Source organism: Callorhinus ursinus, unplaced genomic scaffold (assembly GCF_003265705.2).
Source record: "Callorhinus ursinus isolate GAN/ISIS: 27379988/994484 unplaced genomic scaffold, GSC_fseal_2.0 scaffold18, whole genome shotgun sequence".
In the NCBI taxonomy this organism is placed as follows: Eukaryota; Metazoa; Chordata; class Mammalia; order Carnivora; family Otariidae; genus Callorhinus; species Callorhinus ursinus.
The window spans coordinates 17253874-17278313 of NW_027397080.1; the positions used below are offsets into that span (position 1 = coordinate 17253874).

Sequence of the window (24440 nt, forward strand, 5' to 3'; positions counted from 1 at the left end):
CCTGTTCTAAGGTTTGACATGTATCATCTCTCTTTCTTTTTTTTTTGACATTCAACAAATATTTATTAATATCCTACCCTGGGGGGGAGGGGGGTGGGGGGATGGGTTAGCCTGGTGATGGGTATTAAAGAGGGCACGTTCTGCGTGGAGCACTGGGTGTTATGCACAAACAATGAATCATGGAACACTACATCAAAAACTAATGATGTAATGTATGGTGGTTAACATAACAGTAAAAAATTTAATAAAAAATAAAAAAAAATCCAAAAAAAAAAATCCTACCCTGGGTGAGCACCATTGTAGGTGCTGGGAATATGGCAGTGAACAAAGTCAAATGTTTTTTCTCTATTACCCTTGAACCACTGGGCCTGGAGGTGTTTCCTTGTGTGTCATCTCACTTTAAAAATGAAGACAGGCGGGGCGCCTGGGTGGCTCAGTTGGTTAAGCGACTGCCTTCGGCTCAGGTCATGATCCTGGAGTCCCGGGATCGAGTCCCGCATCGGGCTCCCTGCTCAGCGGGGAGTCTGCTTCTCCCTCTGACCCTCTTCCCTCTCGTGCTCTCTATCTCTCATTCTCTCTCTCTCAAATAAATAAAAAAAATCTAAAAAAAAAAAAAATGAAGACAGGCTCCTACAGGGCTGGAATTAGGGTAAAGTGAGTGAGGCCAAGTCATGCAGTACAAGTTCAGATCCTGTCTATACTTAACATATTAGTAGTTTGTTCATCATAAATATTTATTGCATTACTTTTGACTTCTTTTTAAGAATTTAATTATTTGAGGGGTGCCTGGGTGCTCAGTTGGTTAAGCAACTGCCTTCAGCTCAGGTCATGATCCTGGAGTCCCAGGATCGAATCCTGCATCGGGCTCTCTGCTCAGCAGGGAGTCTGCTTCTCCCTCTGACCTTCCCTCTCATGCTCTCTCTCTACCATATTCTCTCTCTCAATAAATAAAAATCTTTAAAAAAAAAGGATTTATTTATTTGAGAAAGAGAGGAGGGGAGAGGCAAAGGGAGAGAATCCCCAAGCAGACTCCCCATTAAGTACAGAGCCTGACTTAGGGCTCTATCTTATGACCCATGAGATCATGCCCTGAGCCAAAACCAAGGGTTGGACGCCAAATCGGCTGAGCCACCCAGGGACCCCTACTTTTGGCTTTTTATTTATTTTTAAAATTTTTATTTTTTAAAGATTTTATTTGTTGGGGGGGGAGGGAGAAGCAGACTCCCCTCTGAGCGTGGGGCCCAACACGGGGCTTGATCCCAGGACCCTGCGATCATGACCTGAGCCAAAGTCAGATGCTTAACTGACTGACCCACCCAGGTATCCCTACTTGATTGTTGAGTTTTTTGGTGCCCCCTTAAATCTTACACCCAAGATGATTCCTCATTAACCTCACCATAGTCCTATCTTTGCTCATCTAACCCTCATAGCGATCTTGTGAAGCAAGTGCAATAATTATCCCCATTTTACAGATAAGAAAAGTGAGGCACAGAGAGGCTAAATGATTTATTCAAGGACACACAGTTATTAAGTAGTAGAGCTGACACACAAACATCTCTTACTTTAGAGCCCATGCTCTTAACACTACTTTACATTTGTTTGGTCCACACAGGTTGCTAAATAACCCAAATAACTTGCCATTGCTTTTTTTTTTTTAAGATTTTATTTATTTATTTGAGAGAGAATGAGAGATAGAGAGCACGAGAGGGAAGAGGGTCAGAGGGAGAAGCAGACTCCCTGCTGAGCAGGGAGCCCGATGTGGGACTCGATCCCGGGACTCCAGGATCATGACCTGAGCCGAAGGCAGTTGCTTAACCAACTGAGCCACCCAGGCGCCCGCCATTGCTTTAATTTAAATAAAAAATACAGCTAGCTAGCTAGCTTGCTTGCTTCCTTCCTTCCTCTCTTCCTTTCTTTCTTTCACAGGCTCCATGCCCAGCTCATGACCCTAAAATCAAGACTCCGAGATCAAGACCTGAGCGGAGATCAAGAGTTGGACACCTAACCAACTTACCACCCAGCTTCTTTAAAAGTCTGGCAACCTGGGCTCACATTCCTGTTTTGTAAGCATCAGCAGGATGAGTGGCACCCCTTCTTAAATCAGGCAAGCTCGTTAGGTAGCCACAGCCCCACCACCCTCTATTGTCTCAACTCGTCCCCCGCTTTACTCTCTTGTTGCCTGCCTGCTCCTGGGGGCATCTGGATTCGGATCCCTAATCTGTCCATTTCACAAATGGCGGAATCCAGGCTCCAGAAAGGAAGAGGCTTATCCAGTGCTCCTAGCACTCCTATGACAAAGCTGGGCTCCAAGCCAGGCCCCACAGAGCCCCTCAGTCACAGGAGACAACTGTGAGTGACTTTACTTTTAAGGGAAGCTCAGAGAGGGAGCTCCTAGACTCAGATCCAGCTAACACTCATTCCCTGAGCTCCCAAAGGCTGGCACTGAGATGGGCACGCCCATGTCCACACGAACAACTCCCAGCAACTCTGACAGGTCGCCCTTGACAACCTCCATCTTACAGGTGAGAAACTGGCTCAGGAGGTCAAGTGACTTTCCCAGGATCTCACTGCAAGTTTGTGGCAAAGCTGCCTAACTTTAGTTTACTAGCTCTTGACATAAGACCAGAGGAATCTACCTCCTGCTCCCTCCCTGCAACCCCCTCTCTCACTCTTGCTGGGGTTTTCTGGGGCTGAGGCTGTAGTCACCCCTGACTAAAGTTACTCTCTTCCAGGAGGATATTGACACAGAGCAGCCTGAGAAGCAAGACTGAGTTGTCAAAAATACCTGCTAGGGGCGCCTGGATGGCACAGTTGGCTAAGTGTCTGACTCTTGGTTTCGGCTCAGGTCCTGATCGCAGGGTCATGAGATAGAACCCATGTTGGGCTCCATGCTCAGCAGGGAGTCTCTTGAGATTCTCTCCCTCTCCCTGCACTCCTGCCAGTTGGGCTCATTCTCTCTCTCTCTCATTCTCTCTAAAAAATAAATAAATCTTGCGGTGCCTGGGTGGCTCAGTCGGTTAAGCATCTGACTTCAGCTCAGGTCGTGATCTCAGGATTCTGGGGTTGGGCCCCTGGTTGGGCTCTGTGCTTAGCCAGAGTCAGCTTGTCCCTCTCCTTCCCCCGCTACTCCTCCCCTTCCCTCTCACTCTCTCAAATAAATAAAATCTTTTAAAAATAATCAATCAATCAATCTTTAAACAATATGGGGGTGCCTGTCTGGCTTAGTAGATAGAGCATGCAATTCTTGATCTTGGGGTCATGGGTTTAAGCCTCACCTTGGGCATAGAGTTTACTTTAAAAAAAAATTTAAAAAGGGGCGCCTGGGTGGCTCAGTCATTAAGCGTCTGCCTTCGGCTCAGGCCCTGATCCCAGGATCCTGGGATCGAGCCCGGTATCGGACTCCCTGCTCCTCGGGAAGCCTGCTTCTCCCTCTCCCCCTCCCCCTGCTTGTGGTCCCTCTCTTGCTGTGTCTCTCTGTGTCAAATAAATAAACAAAATCTTTTTTAAAAAATTACATAATAAAATCTTAAAAAAAAAAATACCCGCTTTATGCCAGGCATGTGTTAGATGCTTTTCACAAGGCTTACATTCCCTTCTTTGTGTTTATCTGCATCCTCTAAATTTTCCACAGTGAATACATTTTACTTCTGGTACAAGGAATTGCTTGATCATGGCCTTGAAATGAGTCTACTAAAGATTTGGGGAAGTTGGGAATCAGTATGCCCAATCGGCAATTAAGGAAACTGAGGCTGAGGGATTGCCCAAGGTCACACAGGCAGTAAGTGATGGGAGTCAGGATGTTTTCTGAGTCTAAGGCCAGTGCTCCTTCCACTCCATTGCTCTGCCTGCCTTCTCTTCAGATCTTTTTCCACAAAGGAGTTCATGCAAATTCTAAACCTACATAAGAGAAATCAAGCATTTATCCTACTATATTTCAGGAAGATCAAATAATGAATGAGGAAAAGTTCTTTATGTAAGAATTTCAGGTAATGAATGCAAAAAAGGATGACAGAATGAGAAAATTACCTTTCGGGACGCCTGACTGAGTCAGTTGATAGAGCGTGTGACTCTAGATCACTGGGTCATGAGTTTGAGCCCCACGTTGGGTGTAGAGATTACTTAAAAATAAATAAAAACTTGGGGTTCCTGGGTGGTACAGGCAGTTGGGTGTCTGATTCTTTGTTTGGGCTCAGGTTATGGTCCCCAGGAATGAGATCCACCCTGTGTCATGCTCAGTGGGGAGTTTGCTTAAGACTCCCTCTCCCTGGGTGCCTGGGTGGCTCAGTTGGTTAAGCGACTGCCTTTGGCTCAGGTCATAATCCTGGAGTCCCGGGATCGAGTCCTGCATCGGGCTCCCTGCTCGGCGGGGAGTCTGCTTCTCCCTCTGACCCTCCCCTCTCTCATGTGCTCTCTCTCTCAAATAAATAAATAAAATCTTAAAAAAAAAGACTCTCTCTCCCTCTCCTTCTGCCCTTCCACCCCCTTCTCTAAGGTGAATAAATAAATCTTTTAAAATAAATAAATAAAATATTTTAAAAAGAGAAAAATTTTTTGTAACATCTAAGGAAATGATGGATCATAGGTGGATGTTAAAACTAATAGACAAGGGCGCCTCGGTGGCTCAGTTGGTTGAGCGACTGCCTTCATTCAGCTCAGATCATGATCCTGGAGTCCCAGGATCGCATCGGGCTCCCTGCTCAGCAGGGAGTCTGCTTCTCCCTCTGACCTTCCCCCCTCTCATGTACACTCTCTCTCTCTCTCTCATTCTCTCTCTCAAATAAATAAATAAAATCTTTAAAAAAAACTAATAGACAAAAACATTGATGGGGAGCTTCATAATGAAGAGAGCAAGCCAAGAGCCCTGACCGACAGATCAATCAATAAAAATGTTACAACTAAATATTATGTGCCTCCAGATGTGACTTAATAATAAGCACACAAGTAAGTTATTCTTGCCAAAATCATTAAACCTAATCTAATCAAGCTGCTAGATCTAACTTTCAGTTTACTGAAATACAAATGACAGAAAAACAAGTTAAACTACACCATTAGGAAGCAATCAGCCAAAACTTCTGCGACTTGGGAAACTTCTCAGGACAATGCTCTGGTTTCTTTTACAAATAAATAGCATGAAAAAAAAAAAAAGGAAAGAAAGGTGGAACTGTTACAGACTAAAAGTTACTTAGACATATCAATAAATGAAATGTGTGAACCTCATTTGAATCCTGATTGGAACAAACCAACTATTAAAGAAATTTGAACATGAAGTAGGCATTGAGTGATTTTAGGGAATTTTTATTAATTTTGTTAGGTATGATAGTTATGTTTGAAACAGACCTATCTGTTAAGATATATGCTGAAATAATTTGGATGAAATGACATGATGTCTGGGATTTGCTTTATAATACTCCAGAGAGAGGGAAAAGTGGGGAGGTAATTAAAACAAGATTGGCAAAACATTGATAATTATTGAAGATATATGATAGGAACATGACTATTTTATTTTTTATTTTTTTATTTGACAGAGAGAGAGAGACAGTGAGAGAGGGAACACAAGCAGGGGGAGTGGGAGAGGGAGCAGCAGGCTTCCCGCCAAGCAGGGGGCCCAATGCAGCGCTTGATCCCAGGACCCCAGGATCATGACCTGAGCCGAAGGCAGACGCTTAAAGACTGAGCCACCCAGGCGCCCTGGAACATGACAACTTATTATAGTCTCTACTTTTATGCATGTTTGAAGTATTCCATAATAGAGAGGTTTGGGGTTTTTTTTTAAAGCTTTATTTATTTATTTATTTATGTATATATGTATGTATGTATGTATGTATGTATGTATGTATGTATTTATTTATTTATTTATTTGAGGGAGAGAGAGGGAGCATAACTGGGGGAGGGGGAAGAGCAGAAGGAGGGGGAGAAGCAGACTCCCTGATGAGCAGGACCCTGAGATCATAACCTGAGCCCAAGGCAGATGCTTAACTGACTGAGCCACCCAGGCGCCCCAATAGAGTGGTTTTTTTAAGGCTTAAAGTCCATAATTAAGAAAATTGGGACAAAGAGAAAATACAGATGAAGAAATAGGAAAGTTCTGAGCTTTTTAGCAGCCAAAGCAAAGAGGGAAATAAGAGGCATGCTAGCCAAGTGTTGAGAAAGGCAATCTCATGCTTATAGTCATTTGATTCCCACTCATAAGAATGCACCCCGGGCCTGGAACACTTCCTAACCAAGAGACAAAGAGCGCACACAGCTTGTGCTGGGTTTATCACCTTGTGTGGTATTATCTTTCCTTGTCTTAAGTGCAATGAGTATTCTTTTGTTTCTTCTTTGAGCACGTGCATCATATGGCATCTGGCCAACCCCACTGCTCTATCTGTTCTCTGGAAGGGGACGAGGTCTTTCCACCATGGAACAAGGAGAGTGAACATATAGGCAAATTGCCCTGTGTCCACCACTGGGAGAGATCTGCTGGCCATCAGGGACCAATGCCCAAGATTGAAGGTGATCTCACTCCGTCTCTTCTCTATGTGAGTAAAGCATCGTTCCATCCAATGCTTGACTGCATGTGTTTTCTTTGGCAACTCAAATACCAAGACGAGATGGGTTAGAAGGGTTTAGAGTTCTCCCCTGGGATTTGTAGCAGGTGCACAGTACTCTACTCTCTTGGGATTGATAACTGGTGCATGGTACTTCACTTGAACCAAGAGATATAGAAAACCACCAAACCCACACAGTCTCTTATTTATTTATTTAAATTTTGTTACTTAACATATAGCGCAATATTGGTTTCTGGAGTAGAATTCAGTGACTCATTACTTATGTACAAAACCCAGTGCTCATCATAACAAGTGCCCTCCTAAATATCCAACACCAATCTAGCGCATCCCCTACCCACCTCTCCCCATCAACCCTCAGTTTGTTCTCTATCGTTAAGGGTCTCTTATGGTGGGATGCCTGGGTGGCTCAGTCTGTTAAGCATCTGCCTTGGGCTCGGGTCATGATCCCAGGGTCCTGGGATCGAGTCCCACATCGGGCTCCTTGCTCGGCGGGGAGCCTGCTTCTCCCTCTGCCTGCCACTCCCCCTGCCTGTGCTCTCTCTCTCTCTCACAAATAAATTTAAAAATCTTTTAAAAAAATAGTTGAAAAGTCTCTTATCGTTTGTTTCCCTATCTCTTTTTCCCTACTTCTCATATGTTCATCTGTTTTCCTTCTTAAATTTCACAAATGAGTGAGATCATACGGTATTTGACTTTCTCTGACTTATTTCACTCAGCATAATACACTCTAGTTCCATCCACATCATTGCAAATAGCAAGATTTCATTCTTTTTGATGGCTAATATTCCATTGTACATACATACCACCTCTTCTTTATCCATTTTCGTCAGTTAGTGGACATTTGGGCTCTTTCCATAGTTTGACTATTGCTGATAATGCTGCTATAAACTTCGGGGTGCATGTACCCCTTGAATCTGTTATTTTGTATCCTTTGGGTAAATACCTAGTAGTACAATTGCTGGACTGCACAGTTTCTTATAATCAAAGAGATTCCACTGGTGGCAAAATTGCCACTTAATATGAACTACCAGGTCGGGATGCCTGGGTGGTTCAGTCGGTTAAGTGTCTTACTTAGCTCTGGCTATGATCTCGGGGTCCTGGGATTGAGCCCTGTGTCGGGCTCTGGAGTCGGCTTGTCCCTCTCCCTCTGCCCCTCCCCCTGCTCGTGCTCTCTCACTCTCTCAAATAAATGAATACAATTTAAAAAAACATACAAACTACCAGGTCACCAGTAGGGGGGCCGGTCACCTGTGCTTACCTGGGCTATGAGGGACTTGCAAAGGGGTGGGCCTTAGAGATGAGGGAAATGGAGAAAGATGGGGGAGAGCCAGGACATTCCAAGTGGAGGGCACCCAGGGAGCAAGGGCAGGAAGGCTATCTCTCTTCCTCAAAGTTCCATGCTATCAGAGTAGCTCCCCAAACCTCCTTTTTCTTTTTTCCAAATTCCTGGCCACCCAAATTCTGCCAGCTCACTCCCCTCCCCATCTCTCAGTAGCAGCTTTTCCTGAGTGGGACTGGGAGGAAATTTCTCCAGGTCGCTCCACTCCTTTGCTTAGGTTTGTTCCTCTCTCTTTGCCTTCCTTACAAAGACTCCTTAGAACTGCCTGGGAAGGAGGAAAAGCCATGAATATTTACATGTGAGTATTTTTGTCCTGTTGCATAGAAAAAAAGATTAGAAGGAAATACACCTGAATGTTAACAGTAAGAGACCAGCAGAGCTTTGGAATCAGGTGAAGTTGGGCCCAGGTCCTGGCTCTGGCACTTTTTAGTTGTGTAACCTTGGGCAAGCCTCACAGGGGATATTTCTCTAACCCTCAGATTGCTATTCCATAAATTACTTAGCATGTATCTGGCATATAGTAATTTTTCTGTAAAGCATAGCTTACAAAATAAAGGCGTTACCACTACCTGGTAGGAATATGGTGAACTTCATTTTGTCTTTATCACTATGTTTTGCCTTTATCAGTATTTTATTTGAAAATTTTTACATTGAGGTGTGCCTGGGAGGCTCAATCCGTTAAGCCGGCAGACTCTTCGTTGCAGTGGCTCAACTGATGGAGCCACCCAGGCGCCCCTAAATAAAATCTTTCAAAAATTAAAAAATAAAATTTTTTACAATGAGCACACGTTGTAATTTAAAATAAAACACCATAAAGATTATTATAAACACAGGCATAAACTGTTTATCAGTAGAGGGCTAAATGAATTATGGGGCACGCATATTCTGAAATACTACAAACTCGTTAAAAATGTCAGTATAATGACATGGAAAAAAATGTCCACAGAATAGCAAATTGCAAAACGGTATGTGTAGCATGACCCCTTTATGTATATTTTTACACACGTTAAGGATGTAAATACACAGAGAAGGTGTAAGGATACTCAACACCATAGGTATCTCAGCGGTGAGGATGAGGGTTTTTCATTTTTTTAAATCCGTATTTTGTAAGGTTTATTTTTTAATAAGGCGCATGAATTACTTTTATATAAAAGAAAACATCAGGGCGCCTGGGTGGCTCACTTGTTGAGTGTCTGCCTTCGGCTCAGGTCATGATCCCGGGGTCCTGGAATCAAGCCCCGCATCAGGCTCCCTGCTCAGCGGGAAGCCTGCTTCTCCCTCTCCCACTCCCCCTGCTTGTGTTCCCTCTCTCGCTGGTCTCTCTGTGTCAAATAAATAAATAAAATCTTTTTTAAAAAAAAAAGAAAACATTTAAGGGACATTTAAGGGGGGAAAATGGTCGGGGTTTCCCGGAGTGTTTCTCAGACCCAACAACAGAGCATGGCAGAAAGCCAAGGACTCCAAGACTATACGCTCCGCAATCCTATCGCTGTGCAGTCCGCTCCAGCAAGCTACTGGGTGGGGAGGGAGGGGTTAACAGTCGCACCCCGTCTTCAGCCCTCAAAGTCCATCCCAGGCAAAGTCCTCTTTTGCAAAGGCTGCAACATAAAGGAGCTAGTTGAGGTTGCTCCCTCCTCCCTCCCACCGCGGACCGCTAATACCTCCGCTACGGAGAGTAAGATTTGCGGGAGCCGTGAAGAAGGCAAGGGGGAAGAGAAGGCCCTGGGGCCTGGAGATCTTTCTAGATGTGGCTTGTGGCCCCTTAGTCTTCCGTCCTCCCCCAATCTTTGTTGAAATTGGAAAAAGAGGAAGGATCCTGGAGGGACAGCATGGCCTCCCTGCGTTCTCAGGGTAGGGTCCGCCCCTCAGCGTGTGGAGGGAGGGAACCGCTAAGTCCTCAAATACTTGGGGGACAAGCCTGAGCAGTTCCTGGAATGCAGGGGAAATGAGTGCGATGACACACCGGAGGGCCCCTAGCAGCGGTCTCTATAAAACCATCGCCTCCAGATCTAGCCCCTAGATTGAGTCCCAGGATATCCTGGCTGGTTCCAAGAACCCGGCCCGGAAAGTAGGCGGGGTTCCTGCCCCCTCCACGCCCCCCTCTGGCCCTTCTGACCCGTGGGCCCCAAGTCCCAGGCCAGCCCCAAGGCCAGCCCATTCGGCTCCCAGGTTTACTCGGCCCCGCGCTCCCTCAAATACCCTCGCCCCAGTGCCCGCCCCGCCCCAGGAGGACCTCTGCCCGCCCCCCGGGCCTGCGCCTTCCCCTCAACCCCGCGTCTCATTTCCGCATAGTTCCCGCTCCCGGCACCCCGCGCGCGCCTCGCGGACTCCGTGGCCCGCGGGAACCTAGGCCCGCGGACCCCGCCCCGAGGCCACGCCCCCTCCAAGGCCCCGCCCCTGCACGTGCCTGCGCGTGCTCCGTCCGGTTCTCTGGGCCTGCAAGGGTGTCCCTGTCCCTATCTGCCCCCAGGGTCCCCATTCGGAGGGTTGGCTAGGAGGGCGTTCTGAGAAGCTCGGGGAAGTTGCAGGCCCGGAGGCGGAAGAGTATGGGAAGGCCCGGGGTCAGGCCAGTGAGGGCCTCAGAGATCGAGCCCACGCCCACCTCCTTTCCTCCAGCGGGCGCAGTTGGGCCCCGCTGGCTCGGAGCCCGAGTCTGAGCAAGAGTTGGCCCGGTACCCGCCAGGTGCGCTGCGCGGGATGGCAACGAGGCGGGGCGGCCCCCGGAGCGCTGGTCCGGCTGGAGGGCGAGTCACGTGAGCTGGGGATGTCCGACCCACGATCTGGAATCCAGGGCAAACGGGAGGTATTGAGGTGAGCTCCGGCCCAGCGGCTCTCTCACCGTGGATGCCACGCCCTGTGCTGGCAGGGGTGGGGAGCAGGGCCCAGGAGGCCCAACTGATGGGGCGCTGCCTCTCCAGCGCCTCCCGGGTATGGGGAGTTCGGCTCTGCGTCGCCACCGTGTGGCCGCAGGAAGCAGCGCCTGCCTAGCACCCGGGGACTCCTCAGGGCTGGGGAAACGGACCTTGGCGACCAAGAGGCGGGCCGCCGTCGGGGACACCGGCTTTCGAGATCCCGCCCCTCCCGAAACGGGTTCTGGAAATGGGGTTGAGGTCGCCCTGGCAGTCCTTCTTTCGGCCACTGTGAATCCTGCTCAGGACTGCGTGGGACGTGGGTGTGGACACTCCGCATCCGCCCCCAATCATGCGCACCTAGTAGCTTGTGTGGATGAGAACGATCCCTCCCAAAGGCAGCAATGCCACCAATAACCAAGCAGCTTCTCCTAAGCGCCTGCTATGTGAAAGACACACAAAAATGAATCATTAAAATAAGTAGAGAAAGTCTTTTCAAATTCGTGGCTCCCTATTCTCATGAAAATAACAGGTAACATTTAAGGAGGGCTTACTGTATGCTGTGCATTTACGGCGTACTTTTATATGCATGACGACACTGAATTCTCACCACAGCCGTCTTAGGGTAGGCTGTTTAACAGATGGGGAATTTGAAGTTCAGAGAGGTCAAGTAAATTGTCCAAAGTCACACAGCTAGCTAACGATTGAATTTCGGAGACTTGGCTTTTTAATTATTATTATTTTTTTAAAAAAAGAACAGTTTTAGTTCACAGAAAATTGAGCGAAAGGTGCAGAGCGGCTGTATAACCATCCCACACACATTCATACCCACTATCAACATCCCACACCACGGTGGTGTATTTGTTAAAATTAATGAACCCACAGGGGCACCTGGGTGGCTCAGTCGGTTAAGCGTCTGCCTTCAGCTCAGATCGTGATCCCGGGGTCATGGGATCGAGCCCCGCGAGCTCGGCGGGGAGCCTGCTTCTCTCTCTCTCTCCCTCTGCTGCTCCCCCTCCTTGTGCAGTCTCTCTCACTGTCAGATAAATAAATAAAATCTTTAAAAAAATTTAATGAACCCACATTGACACATTATTATCACCCAAAGTCCAAACTTTACTATTGATAAACCTTGGCTTTTAGCCACTGTGCCAGTCTCCTGCCCTAATTGAAGACCACTTCGCTGAGGGGGGATTCAACTGGGACTTTGAATTATCATTAAGAATTTCCAAAGCAGGGGTAGGAAGGGCCTTCCAGGCAGGAGAGCTATGTATATAAAGATGTGGAGGGATTCTCATGGTACTTGGTCAGTTTGGCTTGAGCAGGAGGTCCCAAATTTTATTTTATTTTTAAAGATTTATTTATTTGAGAGAGAACGCCAGTAAGGGCGAGCAGGGGGAGGGGCAGAGGGAGAGAGAGAGAATCCTCAAGCCAACTCTCCACCAGTGGGAGCCAGAGAATGGAACTGGAGCCAGGTCTCCATCCCTGGATCCTGAGATCATGACCTGACCCGAAATCAAGAGTAGGCGGCTTAACTGACTGAGCCACCCAGGTGCCCCCACAAGGTCCCAAATTTTAGTCAATGTTGTATCAACCTCATGAAGTTAGTCCTAAGCAATAATGGCCATGGAGTCATGGGTTTAATATGCAGGTTTTATTTTTTTTGAATGCCAACTGAAATAAGTATGTAACTTTAAACAAAACTTATTTTTTAAGTAATCTCTACACCCAACATGGGGCTCAAACTCAACCCTAAGAGTCCCATGCTCTATGGACTGAGCCAGCCAGGTGCCCCTAAAAATGTAACTATTTAAAACATATTTGATCACGGGGAGGCTGATGGTTCCTGCAAGGGTGGAGGGCGAAGTGACCCCCGCAGGAGTGAGGCACTGCCACGACCATGGGACATGAGTCTGGGAATCTGACACGGATGTGGCATGTGATCACCTACAGCTTGTTGCCCTCTGAGCGACACATCTTCTGGCGCTGCTTCGGCCAGGCATCCCCAACGTGCTGCTCCGCTTGCGGGCATGCACTCATCACATTGTGCCATTTGTAGTGTTTTATCTGGTCTACACATGGGGGACCCAGGAGTTTGAGAAATCCAACAGGAAGAATTCAGCTGCTTATGAAAATGATAAATGAGCCACTCATCTGGATAATGGTTTCCTGCATAGGAAAAACCCTTCTCTGGGAGAAAAGTCTACATTATAGTATTTTTTAAAAGCTTTTATTTATTTGAGAGAGAGCAGAGGGAGAGAGCACACAAGGTGGGATGAGGGGCAGAGGCAGAGGGAGAAGAAGGCAGGGAGCCTGATGTGGGGCTCCATCCCAGGACTCTGGGATCATAACCTGAGCTGATGGCAGATGCTTAACTAACTGAGCCACCCAGGCACCCCTACATTATAGTATCTTGAAGGCATAATAAACTTATGGACTGAAAAAAAATTTTGCTCACACCTCATTAAAATCATCCCTAGAACCCCCAGTGCTAGTCATACCCCATTCTGTAAAACGACCATAGGAAATTATTGGAGAAGCCCTGGGGAGGTAGGATGAGGTCATTTTTTGTTGAGCAAGGGTCAACATGTCCCAAGTCAGGGGCTTGCTGCTTTTCATAATTCTTTCTGAGTCTCAGACCTACCAGCATATCTGATCTTATTTTTCTTGGCTGGCTCCTCATTCTCTTCTGCATAAAGAGTAAATGCCTGGAAGGGCTCTGGTGGCTCAGTCAGTTGAGCATCCGACTCTTGATTTCTGCTCAGGTCATGATCTCAGAGTCATGAGATTGAGCCCCACGCCAGGCTCCATGCTCAGCAGGGAGTCTGCTGGAGATTCTCTCTCCCTCTCCCTCTGCCGCACCCCCCCCCCGTGTGTGCTCTCTCTCTCTAAGAAAGAAATATATATATATTTTTTAAAGTGAATGCCTTGATGTGGTCTACAAGGTCCTTTGGGATCCTGGGATAGTCCCACAATGGCCCCATTAGGCTGATGAAGAGAGGGAAACAGGAGATAGGGAGATTTTTTTTAAGCAATGTATTTTTTTTTTAAGATGTTATTTATTTATTTGACAGAGACAGCGAGAGAGAGGGAACACAGCAGGGGAAGTGGGAGAGGGAGAAGCAGGTTCCCCACTGAGCAGGGAGCCCGATGCGGGGCTCGATCCCAGGACCCTGGGACCGTGACCTGAGCCGAAGGCAGACGCTTAACGACTGAGCCACCCAGGCGCCCCGAGATTCTTTTATTAAATGAAAGTTATACATAAACATGATTTAAAGAAATAACAAGTATTATAAGGTTTTCTATGAAAACAGAAGGCTGTCCATCACCCTCTTCCCCCATTTCTACTTTTCCAGAGGCACCATTTTCAATTCTTTCAGCTGACTGTATTTTACATTTATCTCCATCATCTCTAAGTAGCGTGCTTGTTTTGCCACTTCTTAATGTTTCAATTTTAAGCACTATCTCTTGATTTTCTACTGAGAAAGATAAAGTTTTAACTCTTTCCCCATCGCCTGCCCCACCATACACATAATCCTGCTTCCCCAAACTGCCAACACAATTTTGGTTGGTTCAGTAGTCATTGTGCACATTATTACATGTACGCTATGATTACTTTTCCTTTTTTATTTTTTTAGATTTATTTATTTGAGAGAGAGAGAGGGTGCAAGTGGGGGGGAGGGGCAGAGGGAGAGGGAGAGAGAGGGAAAGAAGCAGATGCCCCACTGAGCACAGAGCCTGATGGGGGGAGGAGGGCCTCAACCCCACAACTCCGGAGATCATGACCTGAGCTGAAACCAAGAGTCGGATGCCGCACCGACTGAGCCACCCAGGCGCCCCCATTTTTCCTTTCTTGTACAGCTGTTTGTTTTCCCCAGAGTTAATAATTGTCCTGTTTTGTCACTTGCTTAGTTTTTATGAATTCCACTCTCCACCAGTTATCTAAATGTCTTCCCAAAATGTTCACATGCATCAGGTGTCTCAGGTTGGTATCTCTGGAGATAGACGGGGAGATAGAGATATTTATTAGGGATCAACAGCTGGGAAAGAAACTGGGTGGAAGCAGGGTTGGGCAGAGGGAAAAGGAACTTCAGTGAGGCCCCCAGCCTGGCAGGGAGCTTTGGAAAAAGGGTTGCCCATCAGAGTGTCCCAAGCCCAGCTGAAATGCTTGGGCCCTTAGACCCTGCCTGGCTCAGTCACAGTGTGGGGGCTGCCCCAGGGAACGATGCTCTCTTGCAAGGCAGCTCTGCATCTGGGGCTGACCCAGAAGGAGAAGGAGTTTACACCTGGTGAACAGGTATCATTCTGGGCGGGAAAGATCTGGATTTTGTAGGGTTTAAAGTTTTAAAGTTTACACAGTCTGGGGGCCCTTAAAAAAAAAAGAATACAAAATTAGGTATAATTTATTTAGCTATAAGATAAATCAATAAATTCCTGGAGCTTCGAATCCCCTGGAGACTCGGGAACTTTTCTTCTGAGATCTCATCAGGCAATCTAGCAGAAATGCTTTCTGATTACAACTTGGCTTCTCCTGCCCACCTAGAACCCTCTACAAGTCCCAGCACTCACAGGACCCCATGGAAGTGCAGGAACCTGGAGCTTCAGCTTTAGGAGCTTCTCAGAAAGTTCGCCACTGATCCTGGGATCTTCTTCTGGGATCAGTCTTCCTAGGGATTCCCCTGGGATCACTTTTTTCTTGATTTACTCCATCCTTTTTGTGGAGCACCTATTCCAATAGTTTCTTGGGAAAGAGGGTGTGGGAAGTGACATTTTGAGACCTTGCATGTCGGCAAATATCTTTTTTTTAAGTGTTCCTTTTTTTTTTTAATTGACATATAATGTATTATTCGTTTCAGGGGTACAGGTCTGTGATTCATCAGTCTTACACAATTCACAGCGCTCGCCATAGCACATACTCTCCCCAATGTCCATCACCCAGCCACCCCATCCCTCCCACCCCCCTCCACTCCAGCAACCCTCAGTTTGTTTCCTGAGATTAAGAGTCTCTTATGGTTTGTTGCAAATATCTTCATTCTACTTTCACCCTTAATAATTTGGCTGGGTACAGAATATATTTTAAAAACTCGTAGAACAGTGCCTGGCATATAGGGGCGCCTGGGTGGCTCAGTCGGTTAAACATCCAACTCTTGGTTTCAGCTCAGGTCATGATCTCATGGGTCTTGAGACTGAGCCCCGCATTGGGCTCCACATTCAGCCAGGAATCTGCTTGAGGATTCTCTCCTTCTTCCCCTCCCCCAACTCTCTCTCTCTTTCTCTCAAATAAGTCTTTTTTAAAAATTATTTTTTAAAAAGCAGAATCTGGCATATTTTAAATGCCAGTGGAGTTTTGGTATCATTATTATAAAAAATTCTAGTTGGAGATTATTTTCTTTTAGTGCTGTTACTGAGAAGTCCAAAGGCATCCTGATTCCTGGTGCTTTGTATGGGATGTCTTTTCCAATTTGGAAGGTGGAGGATCTTCTCTTTTTCTCCAGGGTTCTGACATTTCACGACAGCATCATGATACTGGTCTATTTTCATCCAGGCACCGAGCACTTTGGAGATACCTTTCAATATGGAAGCATCCGTCCTTCAGTTCTGGGAATTGTCTTCAATCTTTAATTGATATCTCCTCTCTTTTTTGTATTTTCTCTTTCTGTAATTTCTGTTGTCTACGTGTTGAGTGTCCTGGACCAGTCCTCTAATTTTCTTTTTTTACCTTCCTCTTTTCCATTTCTTTTTCTCTTTGTTTTACTTTCTGGAAGGTTTCCTCAAATTTATTCCAACCCTTCCATTGAATTTTTAATTTGCAAGAGCTCATTGTTGTTGATGATGTTTGTTCTTTTTTTTTTTTTTTTTTGGATGATTGTTCTTTTTAAAATAACATCCCGCTCCTGCCTCACAGATGCAGGATGTTCTCTTCTCTCTATGAAGATATTAACAGTAGGTCTTCTTGGCCTGGTCAGATTACTTTTGAGAAAACTTTTTCTGATCCCCTCCTTGGAGCACAAAGCCCTGACTGCCAGCTTTCTCAGGGGCTAGCTGGGACACAGGGGCAGTGGGCGTCTCAGCATTCCCAGCGTATATGTTCACGTCACTGCCTGACTTGGGGAGAATGCTCCTGCCCTCCCCTGCACCTGCGCTTTCCCCATTCCGGTGAACCTGTCTTATCCTTTCCAGAGAACAAACCTCCAGTCTGCTGCCGGGATTGGGGGAGGAACCCCAATGTCAGGTCCCCAAGGGACCTGATAATTCTGATCTTGAAACAGCTTCCAAACTCTTATTTCAGACACCCCTGCATTTAAACAGGTACCTGGGGGAGTCTGTGATCCTTCTTCCCCCACATCCAGTTTTCTTGGGATCTCTTTGTAGTTACCACCCGGCCGTCTGTTTTCCAGCTTCCCGACACGATGCTCTGATCTCTTCCCTCATTCTCCTCCTCTTAGTGGGTTTGTGCCTTAAACAAAATCTCTTTACTGTAGTTTTTGCGGGGTTTTAGGACGACGTGGAATTAGACAAGTATGTTCAATCTGCCATAATTTTCAGAAATTCCATTTTTCCTAAACCAGTAAGCAGGTTAATAATTACAGACTTGAGAGCTACGGAGGGAAACAAACCTGGGCCAAGATGAGCACAGCAGGCGGGACAACTCAGGCATAAGAAACTCAGATTTGTGTCTTTTTATTTATTTATTTACTTGAGAGAGAGAGAGCGCGCGCGCGCGCGCTCGCACCAGCGCGAGTGGGGGAGGGGCAGAGGGAGAGAATCCCAAGTGGACTCCCCACTGAGCGGCTGCACGCAGAGCCTGAGGTGGGGCTCCATCCCACCACCCCGAGATCATGACCTGAGCAGAAGCCAAGAGTTGGACGCTCAGAGGGCTGAGCCCCCAGGCGCCCCATCTGATTTCTGTCTTTAAACTACACCCCTCGGGGTGCCTGGGGGCTCAGTCGTTAAGCGTCTGCCTTCAGCTCAGGTCATGGTCCCAGGGTCCAGGGATGGAGCCCCGCATCGGGCTCCCTGCTCGGCAGGAAGCCTGCTTCTCCCTCTGACCCTCCCCCTGCTTGTGTTCCCTCTCTTGCTGTGTCTCTCTCTATCAAATAAATAAAATCTTCAAGAAAAAAATAAACTACACCCCTCACTGCTGTGAAAAGAAGAGACCATCCAGGAACAGGTGTGGAGTCGGAGCCGGCGAGGAAGCCACCGTGAAGGTCAAGGTGAATGCGGTGGGCTGCGAAGGTGAGCTGTAGAGCTGGAAGGGGCCGTTTAGGACAGGGGCCATGAGGGCAGGAACCTCCAAGGAGGCATGGCCTGCTCCATGTCTGTTTTGTCCCCTGCTGTGTGTTTACCCAGGGCTTACCAATGTCCCTTGCTACCAGAGACACTTTATAAAATGTTTGCGAATGGACACAGTGAGGGTAGCGAGTGAGGAAGGGAGGAGGTGAAGACCATCTACAGGATTCTCCTGCTAGTGTAGACCTTGGAGGCCGATGAAGGGCTGTGGAGTGTGCCACCAAAGGGAGCCACAGAAGGTGTGGGAGCAGGGGACTGACCAAGTGAGAGTGGGTCTTTCCCTGCACACAGGACCAGCGTCACCATGTCCTTTCCCCTTCCAACCTGTCTTCTGTCACACCCTGTCCACTCTGGCCGCCCCTCCTGCTGCCTGGCTCATCCTGCCACTTTGGCCTCTGTCTGACGCATCCTCCCCCCAGCCTCACCTCTCCGCCTCACCACTCCTCACTCTTGCACTGGCCCCAGGAGGCCACAGTCTGGTTCTTCAACCCTGTTCTTATGCTGACTCTTACCTCAGTCTGCGATTGGATTCTGTGTTTATTTTTTATTTTTTTTGAAGATTTTATTTATTTGAGAGAGAGAGAGAGACAGCGAGAGAGGGAACACAAGCAGCGGGAGTGGGAGAGGGAGAAGCAGGCTTCCCGCCGAGCAGGGAGCCCGATGCGGGGCTCGATCCCAGGACCCTGGGATCATGACCTGAGCCGAAGGCAGACGCTTAACGACTGAGCCACCCAGGTGCCCCGGGATTCTGTGTTTAATATCCGATTCCCCCACACAGTGTGAGTTCACAAGCGAGGGAATCGGCCTGTTTCACTTGCCATTGTGTCCCTAGCAGCTAAGACTGGGCCTCATGTACAAAAGTGGGCCCAGTAAAAAAAAAAAAAAAAAAAAACTAAAATAAAAAAATTGAGATTTATTTATTTATATGAGAGAGAGAGCACAAGTGGGAGGGGCAGAGGGAGAGGGAGCTGAGCGCAGAGCTGGTCATGGGGCTGACCCTGAGATCACAACCTGAGCTAAAACCAAGAGTCTGAGGCTTAACCAACTGAGCCCAGGCGCCCCTGGCTCAGTAAATTAAAAAAAAAAAAAAACTATCTTTGGGCGCCTGGGTGGCTCAGTTGGTTAAGCGACTGCCTTCGGCTCAGGTCATGATCCTGGAGTCCCGGGATCGAGTCCCACATCGGGCTCCCTGCTCAGCGGGGAGTCTGCTTCTCCCTCTGACCCTCTCCCCTCTCATGCTCTCTCTCTCATTCTCTCTCTCAAATAAATAAATAAAATCTTTAAAAAAAAAGAAATGGAACATATAAAAAAACCTATCTTTGTTTTATTGAGATATAATTGACATATCATATTCATTTTAGGTGTACAACATAATGATTCAATACTTATATATATGTTACAAAATGATCAGCACAATAAGTCTAGTTAACACCCATCACCACTCATAGTTAGTTTTGTTTTTTCTCATGGTGATAGCTTTTACATCAACTCTCTTGGCAGCTTTCAAATATACAATACAGTATTATTAACTATAGTCACTTGCTGGACCAATAATTGTTGAAAGAACCAGATGAAAGTAGGTGTCATCTCGCACAGGTGGGTTGGAGAAGAGGTTGAAGGGGAGACCATGGACAAGGCATGTGACGTGGGAAGGAGAGGGTACAGCCTGAGCACAGGCGAGGGGCAGAAGTCCTGAGAGCGGAAGTGATAGGTCTCAGGACCTGGTGGGCTTAGTGGAATGAAGCCATCCCTAAGCCTTTGCTCAGTGCTGGGCCCTGGGCCCTGGGCCCTGTGAATGTCTGTAACACAGGACTGGGTGAAATCAGCTATGGACTAACTGTGCTATGGGCAGAACACACCTGGTAAGGGTGTCAGGAAGATGAGGGTGCCCTGGAGATGGATTTTAAAAGCTGAGGGGGACATGGCCAGGATGCGGGGATGATTCCAAGGCCTCCAAGTTTCTGAGCCTGGGTGAGCGGTTGACTAGTGGGGCCACAGGCATAGGCAGGGGCATGGGTTTCAGAAACACTGATCAGTCCAGGATCTTGGAGAATGTGCAAGGACCTATGAGGGGCCAAGGTAAGAGGCAGGGCGGGACACGCACCTCAGGCTCACTCCACCTTCAGCATGGCCCTGCTTTCTTCTGGGTTTGACCTCACCCAACCCTGCTGCTCCCCCATCCCTGTTATGCACCCCGGCCTGAGTTCCAGGCAACTGACACCGGGTTGTGATGGCCCCATTACCCACCTCACTCCCAGCCTCTCCCCAGTTGGCGGGCCCTCATCTTTCACCCAGGAGCCTCTTCCCCTCACTTCAGCTCCCCTGGAAGTCCTCTAGGAAATTTTGTGCTGGGCACTTTTGCAGACCTCTCTCTTATCTCTTTGCATTTGGTCAAGTACCCCACATTTTAAAGATGGGAAAACTGGGGCATGTCTGGCTCAGTTAGTAGAGCACGTGACTCTTGATCTTGGGGTTGTGAGTTGGAGCCCCATGTTGGGCCTGCAAACCCCCAATTGGATCAGTAGAACTGATCGGGGAGTTAAATTTGGGTCTGCTGACTCCAAAGCCTATCTCCTCACTGCACCCCAAAGGCCAGGCAGACAGGAAGCTGGGGACCAAGGCTATTTCTCATAGCCAAAGCTCTGGGTGCCCTGGGTGGGGGTTCATATTGGACTAAACAGGAGTGGTAGGAGCTTGAGGGACAATGCAGCACAGTGTTTACCAGCACAGACCTGAGGGTCCTAAGGGCCAGAGTGCTCAGGTTCAAGTCAGCTCCGCTACCTCCCATGCCTCAATTTTCCCTTCTGCAAAATGGGATGAAGATAGTACTTGCCTTACTGTGGGTATTGTGGGGATTAAATGAGGCACATAGAAAATACTAGGTGTCATTATCTCCTTTCCTGAAGCTCCTCTGCCCGGTCAGGGGCTTCCATTCCTCCTACTCTGGCCAGGGGTGAGCACCAGGGAGTGCAGGGTTCCTCCCTTCTCTGGCCTGGGGACTGAAGACAGGAGGAAGGACCATTTCTTTTCTCCATTTTATTATTTTTTAAAGTTTTTTTTTAATTTTTAAAAGATTTTTATTTAGTTATTTGACAGAGAGAGAGAGTAGGAACACAAGCAGGGGGAGTGGGAGAGGGAGAAGCAGACTCCCCACTGAGCAGGGAGCCCAATGTGGGGCTCGATCCCAGGACCCCAGGATCATGACCTGAGCCGAAGGCAGACGCTTAACGATTGAGCCGCCCAGGTGCCCCAATCTCCATTTTATTAATGAGGAAGGCAAGTCTCAGGGGAGGTCCCTTGCCAAAGGTCATACGGTCAGGGACAGAGCCAGGATGAGAACCCTGGGGATGTCCAGAGGTGGGCAGTCACGAAGGCAGGCCGAAGCCGGTAAGGGGAGTGGACTGTGGGTTCTGGAACTGGGTGGCCCTGGGTTTAAATTCAGCTGTGTCATTAGTTTACTAGATCACTTCATCACCCTGAGCCCCATCATTCAGCGTAAAGTGATGGGTGGAATAAAACATCTTATTAGGACCCTTGCGAGATGGTTATCTTGGGGTTGGTGCCAGTAGGCACCGAGTACATATCTGTTGAGTGACTGATCAGCTGCATAGAAGAGGTTGGACCTGGAGGGGGAATGGCGGCTTCCGAGGAACAGCTTCTCAGTGCCTGGCCCCACCGTGTGCTGGCCCTTACATGCAGCCTCCTCTCCGGCCCTGCTGTCCTATCCTGCCTGGGCCCTAAGCCTACCAGGCCACCCCACACCGGGAGCTGCTGCACAGTCCGATCCTGTTTATGGGCAGCTAAGCCCACCCTCAGCTTCTGAACACGTCCCTCACTGTCCCATCTCTGGCCCTGCTTATGACCTCAGACCTAAAGCTTGTTTCTCATCAACATCTTATATTCGCCCTCAACCACAGTTCACCTGTTCTCATAACATGTATTGTTTGGTTCCTGCATAGTATGCACCAGTGGTGGCCATTATTATAGGGTATTATTATTGTATATATGTTATAATACAATCACATGGTACAACAGCAGGTTATCCATGGTCCTACAGGATGGTGCACCTGTGGGTGGGCTTGGAGTGCTTGAATTCAAATCCCAACTTGACCATGTATTTGCTCTGTGACTTTGAGGAAATTATCTAACTTTTCTCTCCCTCAGTTTCCTCATCTATAAAATGGGATAATAATAGTAACTACCTGATAAAGTAATAAGAAATTAGCAACCTAGAATGGAAGTTTGATAAGAGTGGGATTTTGGTCTGTTTTGTTCTTTGCAGTATCACCAGTGCCTAGCTACTGCCTGAGACATAGAAGCTATTCAACAAATATTTGTTAAATCAATCTGCAATAGTGAGGTAATGCGTATAAAGTAGCACTAAAGCGCTAATAGAAATACAATACAAGCCACTTATAATTTTAAGATTTGTAGAAGCCATGTTAAAAAAAGTAAAAAGGTAAAATTAATTTTAATAATATATTTTTTAACATAATGTATCCAAAATACCATTGCAACATGATATCAATGTAAGAATTATTACTGAGATTTTTAAATCTCTATGCCCAACGTGGGGCTCAAACTCACAACCCTGAGGTCAAGAGTCACATGCTCTACTGACTGAGCCAGCCAGATGCCCCTGAGAAATTTTCTATTCTTTTTTTCCTACTAAGTCTTTGAAATCTGGTATGTATTTTACCCCTATAGCACATTTCAACTATACAACAATATCATAAGCAATGTCCTACCAAAAACTAAGTCATATTTAACAAATACTTTTGTTTCTAAATTTAAAATAATTAAAATTAAATTAAATTAAAAATTTGGTTCCTTTCTAGTACTAGCCACATTTCAAGGGCTCAGGAGCCCCATGTGGTTCGTGGTTACCAGATTGGGCCAACAGAGATACGGAGTGCCCAGGGGCTCGAGTTAGGTTCCCAGTGAAGTTCAGCTATTATTATTAGTGATCTGGAAGATGTCTGTGCTTTCGGTTGAGTGAAACAAGAAGTCACTGAGCATTGTGTACAACATGATTTCACTTGTGCAAACAAAGAAAAACCCCACCCCCAAACTATTTATATTTGTTAAATATGTAATCCAGATGTAAACAGAAGCCTCCTTGCCTTATAAGAGCTCCAATCTCGATCCATGAGAGCAGCAAGAAAACATGAAACGTGCCACAGATGCCTGATCAGGAGAGTGGGCCCAGAACAATGGAAGGCCTTTGTGTTAGTTCCAAGAGGAGTCTGATAGAGGAGCTGGGGACCTGAATTGCTTGGGTTAGGAAGGGAGGAGAGTGTGAATTTCCCAAGGGTCAAGGTGGTAGAATGCATGGGGCAAAGGGCCAGGGAGCACCCCTCCCTGGGAATGGGGATGCCTAAGAGGATGTGAACCCATCACAGAGATGACACTTAAAATTGCTATGAGGGGTACAACGCGAACATTTCTGGGACCCCCAAACCTTCTGTGAAATCTACTCGACTGACTAATGTCTGTGTGCATGAGTTTTAGGGTAGAATCCAGAAAGAAGCTGACCTTTCATCTGAGTCAGAGAAAGGAGATGGCCAGGGCAGAAGCAAGGGCCAGAGACTGAGGAGACTGGACACATAAGGGTCCCCTTCTTTCCTCCAACACCATTCTTGGGACTCAAAGAAGTGACTTTCAACCTCCCATGATTCATGAAGGTGAAAGTAGGAGCCCTTCTCAGCATGTCCGCTACATCTCAGAGGCAAAGGGGGCCTCAGAACACATCTGGACTCCTCTGTGTTTGTAAGTGCCCAGGAAAAACCTGGAAGGGTCCGCATTAACGTGACAGGGGCTGCCTCTGGGAGGAGAGTGGGTTTGGAGGGTGAAAATTTTCACGTTTGCCTCCTATATGTCTGTATTGAGTTGTTTCAAAAAATGTTTTTACAGTGAGCAGGCAATACTATTATGTTTAGGAAAAGAAAACACTGCCCTGCACCTTCCTCCCAGCCCACCCAAGGAGTACCTGGCCAGTGTGGAAAATTTAGGATGTATGGGTAGGTAAGTAGTAATAAGAAGCAGAAGTCCTAACTCACTGCCTAGCAATGACCGTTCTCCCAAGGGCTGCTCAAACTCCGGGGAAATGTCTGGCCTCCGGCTGGCCCTCTTAGCGCACCCCGAACAGGCCTCGCCATTTTGCCCCAGCCCCAGACTAGCCAAAGGTCAGAGTAGCCCGGCACACGCTACTGGGGCCTCAGAATAGCATGGAGGTTTCTTTTCTTTTTTTTTTTCTAAAGATTTATTTATTTTGGGGGCGCCTGGGTGGCTCAGTCGGTTAAGCATCTGCCTTTGGCTCAGGTCATGATCCCGGGATCGTGAGAGCAGGAGAGCACAAGCAGGGTCCTGGCTTCGAGCCCCACATCGGGCTCCCTGCTCAGCAGGGAGCCT

General features: G+C 47.3%; 1 long non-coding RNA gene and 1 pseudogene across 2 annotated transcripts; both read left to right on the top strand.

Annotated features, from left to right (window-relative positions):
• Positions 1-10301: 10301 nt before the first annotated feature.
• LOC141374438 (uncharacterized) lies at positions 10302-24220 on the top strand. 2 transcript variants are annotated; one of them, XR_012381329.1, is made up of 4 exons: positions 10302-10701; positions 17855-17975; positions 23541-23798; positions 23943-24220. It is a non-coding gene; the product is annotated as an uncharacterized lncRNA (long non-coding RNA). The 2 variants fall into 2 exon arrangements; XR_012381328.1 differs by having other exon boundaries at positions 23541-24220.
• Positions 10701-13603, top strand: LOC141374437 (cytochrome b-c1 complex subunit 8-like; annotated as a pseudogene).
• Positions 24221-24440: the final 220 nt, after the last annotated feature.